The sequence below is a fragment of the Malurus melanocephalus genome, unplaced genomic scaffold (genome assembly GCF_030028575.1).
Source record: "Malurus melanocephalus ecotype Western Australia unplaced genomic scaffold, MMel_1.1 scaffold_2, whole genome shotgun sequence".
Lineage (NCBI taxonomy): Eukaryota > Metazoa > Chordata > Aves > Passeriformes > Maluridae > Malurus > Malurus melanocephalus.
Window position 1 is genome coordinate 6,136,314 of NW_026623234.1, and position 9,268 is coordinate 6,145,581.

The 9,268-nt window shown below is 38.5% G+C and overlaps 1 protein-coding gene across 13 annotated transcripts in view; it reads left to right on the top strand.

Moving 5' to 3' along the window:
- Positions 1-9,268, top strand: part of NUMB (NUMB endocytic adaptor protein) — a 92,064-nt gene that overhangs the window by 23,225 nt on the left and 59,571 nt on the right. The window contains exon 2 of one of the 13 annotated variants that reach the window (XM_057366409.1): positions 5,517-5,594. The exons of the other annotated variants lie outside the window; for them this stretch is intronic. The gene's annotated coding sequence lies outside the window, so the exon portion shown is untranslated. The remainder of the gene's footprint in view (positions 1-5,516; positions 5,595-9,268) is intronic. 13 annotated transcript variants of the gene reach the window in all.

The following is a 9,268-nucleotide window of genomic DNA, read 5'->3' on the forward strand; positions in this document are numbered from 1 at the left end:
GGAAGTTCAGAAATGCTTAAGAAGGTGGGGTTCTGTTTGACTGGTGCAGTGTTGCATCTTGACAGCTCTTGTTCCCAAAACTGGGTGAGGTCAAAWGTTTTCAAATATTCAGCTATCGCACAAATCTTTCATCTGTGTTAAGTACAAATCCTTAGTAATATGCTGGCATTATGGCTTTTTTGTCTCATACATCATCTTCATGTACGCTGCCTAACCAGTATTGCCATTTTCTGCYCTTTCCATATTTGTAAAATGGAACTACAGGACCACTTTGTACAGTCATGAAGTTTTTCTCAAGAATAGACTAAAGAGCATGTTCATTTTAGTAAAGTTGAATTAGGGAAACATTAGTTGGGTGAGTAATACCATTCTTCTGTCCAAGTAAGCAAACCAGTTTTTCTCGTTCAGTGGTAACCAGCATAATGTAAAATATGTGCATTTGGGTCATAGTTTCTTTGTTTCATTTCTAGTCTAGTATTTTGGAGGACTGTGTCAAGTTTTCCTCTACTGCTTATACTGATCTTGAAATTTCATATTCTGAAACTGTAATGAAACCATAAATATACTTTGGGAAAGATAGCAGAAAATTCCACTATTATTCAGCACCTGAAATCTTTTTATTTTGGTCTTTCCTTTATGRAAGTTTAGTGCTGGTTGTTTTCTCAGATGTGTACAGATGTCACAGTATGCTTAGGTACAGTTTAATGCAGGCATGTGACCGACCTGGTGGGGACTTTAATTGTAGTATTGAGTAGCATGGTCCTAGTAATATCAATATCTCTGAAAACTGAATGTCCTTAAGCAGATTCTTTGAAAAATTTGGCCTAGCAATACTCATTGACTCACTGTTAGTCTTCCCTGTGAGTGCTCAGGAAGGGTTTGATGACCTTGTTGCTGGCTTTTGAATTGAAGACTGATCTGTGATAGGTATAATCCTACAGAGAAACTTCTTAAGGGTATGTTTTCTTTCCTTATATATAGGGAAATCTATACAATAGAATTAGAAACCATAGCCATTTTGCTCAATTTTGAGCATACTGGAATTAAAAACAACAGGAATTGTTGTCCACAGTACTGAAGTGATAATTTATAGTAGTTAGAATCTAAGTTTCTCAGTTTTGAAAACTAAATTCCATTTCTTTAGAAGTCAGAGTAGTAAAGGACYGCTGCCTGGTCCATTGCAAAGTCAAGTTCTCTGATTAGCTGTGTCTGACCTGTGGGTCACCAGTAAGATTCTTGCTTTGCTGAAGCTTTTTTCTGAATGCATGTTTTGCTAAAAACCTAAATACTGCAACTCTAACAGGGCTGTGTATCTGCTAATTAGTGAATGCCATTAGTTTCTGGACAAAAAGAATTATTTTAAAATCTTTTCATAAAATTGCTTCTTGTCAGTTCATCATACTTTTTCCTTGGTGTGTGTGGAAATACCTTGTAGTGATGTAAGCAGTCTCTGCTTTCCATGCTCAGATGCCACCTTAGGCATGTGAAATGCTGAATGGTGTGACCCATAGTTTCAAGACAGGCTTTCAAATGTGTAGTCAGAATTGTATCCATATGGACATGGCTTTAAGTGTCCTGGCCTTTAGGGATGATTGCGATGTTACAGGTTTCCTCTTAATAGTGGAATTTTCACTTAATGTATTGAGGAGTGATGTAATTTTGCATTTTGAATGGATGGATGTCAATAGTAGTTAGAAAATGAGTACAATTTAAATGAATAACATCAATTTTCATTGTATCTTGGTTTTCTTTTTTAGTCATTTGTTTTGGTAGCCTTTCCATGGTGTTATGAATCTGATGGGTTAAACAACCTGTCACCAATATCCATTGGTGAGCCATTGACCACTACTTTTTGGATTCAACCAACACTCAGTGTCCCAAAGGATATTGGTAACAGATGGTATCCCTCAGGTGTCTTTTGAATGAGGGTGAATGCCTTCATTAGTGACACAGACTAAGGGATCAGTTACACCCTCAGCAGATTTGCTGATGACACCCTCTGCTCTGCTCTGCTCTGCTCTGCTCTGCTCTGCTCTGCTCTGCTCTGCTCTGCTCTGCTCTGCTCTGCTCTGGTGAGACCCCACCTGCAGTGCTGCATCCAGCTCTGGGGTCCCCAGCACAGGAAGGACACAGACCTCTTGGAGTAAGTCCAGAGGAGGACCATGAAGATGATTAAAGGGCTGAAAGAATTTGGTTTTTTCGGCCTGGAGAAGGCTCTAGGTAGACCTTATTGCAGCATTCAGTACTCAAAGGGGGCTATCAGAAGACAAACATTTTACCCAAGTCTGTTGCAACAGGACAAGGGGTAATGACTTTAAGCTGAAGGAGGCTATTTAGATTAGACATATGGAAGAAATGTTTAAYAGTGAGGGTGGTGAAACACTGGAAGAAGTTGCCCAGAGAGGTGGAAGATGCCCCATCCCTGGAAGTGTTCAAGGCCAGGTTGGATGGGACTCTGAACAACCTGATCTAGTTAAAGATGTCCCTGATCATTGCAGGGAGGTGGTGGTCTAAATAAACTTTAAAAGCTCCCTCCCAACCCAAACTATTCTATGATTCAGTGAAAACAGTACTTACTTTGCAGGTATGATGCATTTCTAGTAGTAAAAACACTTGCTTAGGCAGATGRTTTGTATTCATTACCACACTCAAAAAAATCTTTTTGACTGTTTTCTGAAGGTACCCCACCCAACATTTCTTCATATGACATTCTACTTCTGTTGATCAGGTTGTGAAAAAGAAGTAGATGAAACAGCTGCATGCTGGGTGTCTGAGTTTATTGTGGGTTGGGGTCAAACATAAATAGCTGTATTTAGAGAGGAAGGATGGAGAACTGCACTGAACTGATTATACTTGTAAATGCACTGGAGTTTTACCTAGAGCACTGAGCCAGAATGGGTTTAGATTTAATTGGAATAGGTTTGGAATAGATTTAATTAAAATTTTGTTCAAAGGCTTTTTAAAAAACCTGTTAAATCAGTTAGGGAGCCACTAAATTAAGAGACAACTGGTTAAAGACGTACTGTTGGTTTCCTCTGCTTTTATTTTTTTGTTGGTGCTTCTACAGATGTTCAGATTCCTTGTGCCTTTAAGAGCTGCCTCACATCACACAGTAAAATGGCTGGAATGCTTCTTGCTGGACATAGTAACAGTATATCTTATACTCTTTGCAAAGTATATACTTCTGCAAAACTGGATTTGGCTTATCAGCCTTAGTTGCTAAACTAGACTTAGTTAGGTTTGAAGTAATGTGTCATTTTGAAACATGCAGAAGTTTGGGAATACATTGCTTTTTGTAAGTGTAAAGATCTCATTTTTATCTTGACAGATGTCAAGCTGTTAATATCAGCTAGTCTCTACTTCTTTACAGTTTTTACTGCTGCTGTTTGTTTTGGACAGTTTGTTTGAATCAGCCTATTGCCCTAAAGTACGTTTCCAGTTCTCAGAAATGCTCTTACCACCCTTTGTGTGTGAGTGCAGCATTCACTATCCTGTGGCATAAAGCTGGCTTTAGTGTGTGCTTGTTGGTAGCTCAGGCATTTGCCATGTAGTCAGAGACCTTTAATGCATACTGTCCAAAACCAGTGAGTTGTTTAATAACACTTCACCTCTTCACATAGGTGTGATGTTGCCTTGCCCTAGAAAGGCAAGGCAGGCCATGAGGTATGGGTTAGTATGTGAGATGAAAGAGCTGTATAATGTAAAACATGGAATACATAACCACCGGGATGCATCATTTAGATTTCCTGAAAGTAACAATTCACTTTCATCACAGTTATAAACAGGAAGGTTGTGCTRCTGTTGGGAAGACAGCTGTGTCGCTGCCTAATCACACTCATTCCAGAGTCTATCACATCTGTCATTCAGRCTCTATTTTTGACTGCAGGAGCAAGCTTAGCCATCATTAGCACGATACTTGTGTCATAAGGTTAAACAGAGTAGAGAGGCTGTTTGGAGTTGGTTATGTTTTCCTTGTTTTGTTTTTACTGTATCACAATGGTTAAGTTTGAATAGGTCCAGTAAGAAGTTTTTCAAGAAGTGCRTTTTCCCTTACTTTGCCCTTTCTTGCATCTGAACTTAACTGCACCTCTTGTGTATGCATGAGGAATGGAATGTAGAAAATAATATGACTGGGGTTGGCTTTGGACCTCAGTTTTCAGGTAAATGTTTAGGGACATGAAGAGCAGCAACAAGGACTTCTGCAAATACATCAACAGCCAGAGGCAGATTAAGGAAAACATGGAAGAAGCTGAGAACTAGATGTCTTTTTTACTTTGGTCTTTATTGGTGGAATTTAAAATCTGAAGTCCCAGGCTTTGGAGACTAGTGGGAAGGTCTGAAGTTATGAAGATTTTGTCTCAGTAGAGAAGGACCAAGTAAGGGAACATTTAAAAAAGTTTGCTATAAGGAAGTCCATGGGAACTGATAGAATGCACCTATGAGTGGTGGGAGGGGAGAGCTGATATTACAGCAAAACCACTCTGAATTGTTTTTGAAAGTTTGAGATAGTAGAAGACTGTTCTTGAAGACTGGAAGAATGCAAGTGTTGCTCTTGCCTCCGAGAAGTGCAGGAGGGTCTGAGGATTTGCGTACTGCCTGGGAAGATGAAGGAGCAAATTCTCCTGTGAAGCCATTTCCAAACATAAGAAGGACAAGAAGATGATCAACAATAGTTATTGTAGCTTTAAGAAGAGGAAATCATGCTCGACCAACCTGTCAGCCCTCTGTGACAAAATGACTGGGTTGRTGGAGGAGAAAAGAGAAGTTTGACATTAACGGTGCTTTCGTAATTTTCTCCCTTAATACCCTTATTGACTGTCTAGCTGATGCCATCTGATCTAGCTGAGTAGACAGGGAAAGGGACTGTGAGTTGGCTGAAATGCTCTGCTCGCAGGGTTGTGAGTGGTGACGCCAAGTCCAGCTGTAGGCCAGTTCGTACTGGTGTGCCGTAGGGGTTGACAGTAGCACCTGGGCTGTTTGTCTTCATTAATACCTGAGTGATGGGATAATGTGCACCCTCAGCAAGTTCACAGATCATGCAAAATTGGGAGGAGCGGATGATGCAACAGACGTCTGTGCTGCCGTTCAGAGGGACCTTGRCAGGCTGAAGACATGGGCTGACAGGAATGTCATGTTCAAAAAGGTTTAGCAAGTAAATGTGCTAGAAGGGTATCTGCATTCTGTGTCCACCATCCCTGTACTTCACTGCTTGCACCATTGCCAGCAGCTGGCAGACTGCTTGTACTCTGCCTTGAGCAGCATACTGCCATTTATATGTGGTGATCAGAATAAAGTACGCAAAAACTGTTTAAAGAGAACTATCAAAGTCCTAGAGWAGACTGTGATAATAAAATGAAAACAATTATTTTAAGGATACTTGAAGTGTTGACGAGGTGATTTCACAGCTCTGGACCATTACTTAAATGTTCCTTGATGTTAGAGTTCAGTGAAGCAAGGAATGTGAAAGTGGTTTTAATCACAGCTTATATAATKGTTTGCCCCTTACAAATTTGCAGGGTTCCTGCTGTCCAGCCCTGTGTTGCTGAACCCASAGTCTGTACAGTCAGCCCTGCTGCYACAAGTTCATGTGGTTTGTAAGTTACTTCTTTGTGAAAATGCAACATCTTGTCCAGCTGTCCTTAAGTCTTCAGAACAAATATTGTCACTTYACATGACTGTTTGCTTAAGCACCTCTCTTTCAAGGTTTTGTTCACAGTTCTCATATTTTGAAATGATTTATCTGCAGTTAACGGTTACAAAGAAGTAGGTTGTGAAGAGACAAAACCTTTGGGGATGAAGATTAGGAATAGACTCTTAAATTGTCTATGTTTGTGGTGACCAAAATAGCTTTAATAAGAGTTTTGGTGGTGTAGATTAAGCGTGTTGTGTGATGCCATATAATGAATTTGATACAAGAAACTGGAATCCAAAAGAAGGATTTGATGAAGATCGCCTGTATCGATTGTCATGGCCGAACTTGCACACTAAGTAGGAGTTGTGTGAATTCTGGAAGGTTTTCATAAACGTTATAAAGTGAAACTGTAATGTGACTACTGTTGTTTGAAAGGAGTGAAAAGCATCAGCTCTGTAGGCTTAGAAACATAATAGTTCACAAACTTCAGGAAGAAAACTGGAGGTGAACAAAAAAACAATGATCTCTCCTAGAGTTCTGAATCTAGAAATACTGTTCCAGATGCTTTATGGGTTCCAAGATATCATGGTATATCAAAGGAGCATTCTGAAGCTTATTTATAAATCAAACCTCTGAAGACTTAAATTTGCTGCAGCATTTTCAGCTGACAAATATACCTAAGTGTCTATGCATCATCATACTGTAATCAGCTGCAATCAGCTTGGCAATTGCTTAGATAACCCTTGTTGGAATGAGTATATCAATAGAAAGGGGTTCCTGTTTTAATCCTAATAATGCAAGCTGGAATGTGTGCTGTCTGCTGGATTGTTGTTTGAAGTGGATGCCAGAAATTCTTATGATAAAATCAGTGATAATCATTATGCCAGTTTAAGGAGACACCAGCTCCACCCCAGAAGTTCAYAGGAAACAAAATCTGGAAAATGTGCTCCAAGATGAAATTGTATGTTGCCCTGGAATACCACTCACACCAAATATGAGTAYCCAAATTCTAAAAGTTTTTCTGCTTGTGTGACCTTTGTTTTATTTCTTGTCTGTGAAATTGATCTTACAATTTTGAGATGCTCTTGGCAGGGAATTGGTWAGAAAAATATTTATACAGTTGCAGCTGTGTGGTTCTACCTCATGTATATACTTGTTTCCAGATGTCTAGATCCAAGCAGGAATTAAATAGAGATGATCTTTTTTAAAGAGATGGTGGTCAGGTCCCTGATGTGTACAGTTGCATTACTGCAGTGTAGTTTGTTGAAGATCTTGAAGTGACAATAAGTATTTATTTAAAGAGTTGGTTTCTCATTTTAAATAGAAGTAATTATGTCAAGTAATATGAGAACCATAACATTACAGGCAGGTAAGCARTCCAGGAGTTTAAAATATTTTGATAGACTTTGCTCAGTCTGAAGTTGGACCTCAAAAACTAACTTTAGCACTTAGAGGTTGCTCAGTTCAATTGAAGCTGAACAGTAAAAATACAGTGAAAACAAAACAGTTCTGTAACACTCTTTGAAGAAGGGATAATTTTTTCCTGCACATTTGTACAAAGCCCAAGTAGCAGCTCTTAATGTAGCAATGCTTTCTAAAAAAATACGTTTATGTACATCTTTCCCACATACAAAGATATTCAATTGCTATTTAAAATGGCATCTTTGAATTTAGCAATACTTCCAGTTCCTGAGGAATGGAGATCTAAATCTTGCTTTACCTTTTAGAAAACGGTGTGTGTACATTGTGAGGAATGTAACTAGAATCTGTAGATAATTTATTCAGTCTGGGTTGTGTGATTTGCTTTGTCGTTGTGTGAAAAGTACAGTATGAAAGTGGGCTTCAGTGTTTGAAGTAGGTTTTAATATATGCAGGCTCAAATTCGATTCTGTGACTTGGCTTTTTGTTTTGCTGTGTGTTGCTTGCACAATTTGCAAATTTCTATTTTCTATTTCCTAGAATTACATTCTCTCTCTCAAAAATTCTTAGTTGTTAACCTGACGTTAAAAGATGAGGTAATGCATTTTGTCTAAGGTATCAAAAGCTTGAGCTGGAAAAAATATGAAGTGTTTGAGATCTCATCTGCCAAGTTGATCTTCCGCCACATCTCCGTTTCAAATGCAAGTATCTTGAGATGCAAACTAATTGCTGACACTTAGGGATTGAACTAAATATGAGAGCAGGCTTATCCAACTGTCTCACTCCAGTAAACATTATTAGGGTTTGTAGCCTGAATTAAGCTTTTATGTAGTTTTCAGTAGAAAAACTGAAAAAACTTTTTTTAGCAAAAAAGATTTTTGCTAAAAAATCTTCGCTAAAAAAGATTGAAATAGCGTCGCTTATTTGCTCAGTGCTCTCCACTTACATAAACTTCAAGAAAAATGCAGAGATCATTGCTCYGTATTGGGAGCACTGGTAGCTAAATATAAAGGTCTGATTATAAAAACAGTAAAACCACATTTAAAGTAGTCGTTTGAGTAATCTGGGCCAATCTTTTTTGTTAGTTCTGTACTTACAAAGATAAGACCTTTTGACCAGTAAGAAGAAGTAATTTTACTTAGGGGAGAAATAGGTAAAATATTACCACTTTATTTAGGAGCCCTGCAGTTTATTATTGACCTAAATAGCTTGTTCTGTAAGGACATGGTGCCACTCCTAAGAAATACTGGAAATGAATCTGATTAAAATACTTGTTGACCTTGTTCCTTATGTCATGGGCTTCTCCTCACAGGTTTGGGAATGCAGTCCTATAACAGGAAACACAGAAAAAAAAAAAAACCAAAGCAGTAAACATCCCATTTTTTCCTAAATAGGTGSATACAGTTTCCTTAGTGAACAGGCCTGGACTATGCGCACATAAATTCCAAATGTCTGTATTGGAAGAAATAGCAAATAATTAATAGCAGTTTTGTTCTGCTAAACCAGTTTCTGGAAACATGTAACTTTAAAAGAGAATGGATGTAACAACGAAAACTGTCACACATGAGTACCACACAGGGAGCTTCACAAATACATTGTTCCTAATTCCCAGCAGCTGCCAAGTGGACATGTTCATTAGGATTTCTGGAGTGGACAAGGCTTGGTTAGAAAAATGTCTATGTTCTTCGACAATAACTTTTTTGAAAGCCAAAATAAGTAACYAGCAAAAGTGTATTTATTGTCCTAATCTCCAAATTTGCACACTACTTACTGCTTTCCTGAGAGGATGTTTTGGTGGACAGTGTGTCCCTCCCTTAAGGTCAAGACAGGACAGGGAGTAGATCTTCACCCTTTGGAACTGGAGCCATTTTAAACAATGATGCACCTTTGATATGTGATTGTCTGCAGAGAAGAGGGATATTAGCTACAGCACTTCCTCATATTGTTGTGTACTCAGAAGCACGTCACTAGGAAAATCTCAAATCTTTACAAAGTCCACGTTGTAAACTGAACTGTGTGCAAAGCAGTAATTCATGATAACTCAATTTCTTGCAGACCTTTGTGCTAGTTAGTTTAAAACTCTACCCTTGCTTTGTAGATATAGTTTAGCAGTTTTACTCCATGTGACACAGCTGTATTAAGTAGCAAGGTAAATGTGGAGGTGGTATTTTGGTAGGGTTTGGGTTTGTTTTCCTTTTTCTCTTCCTTTCTTTTCTT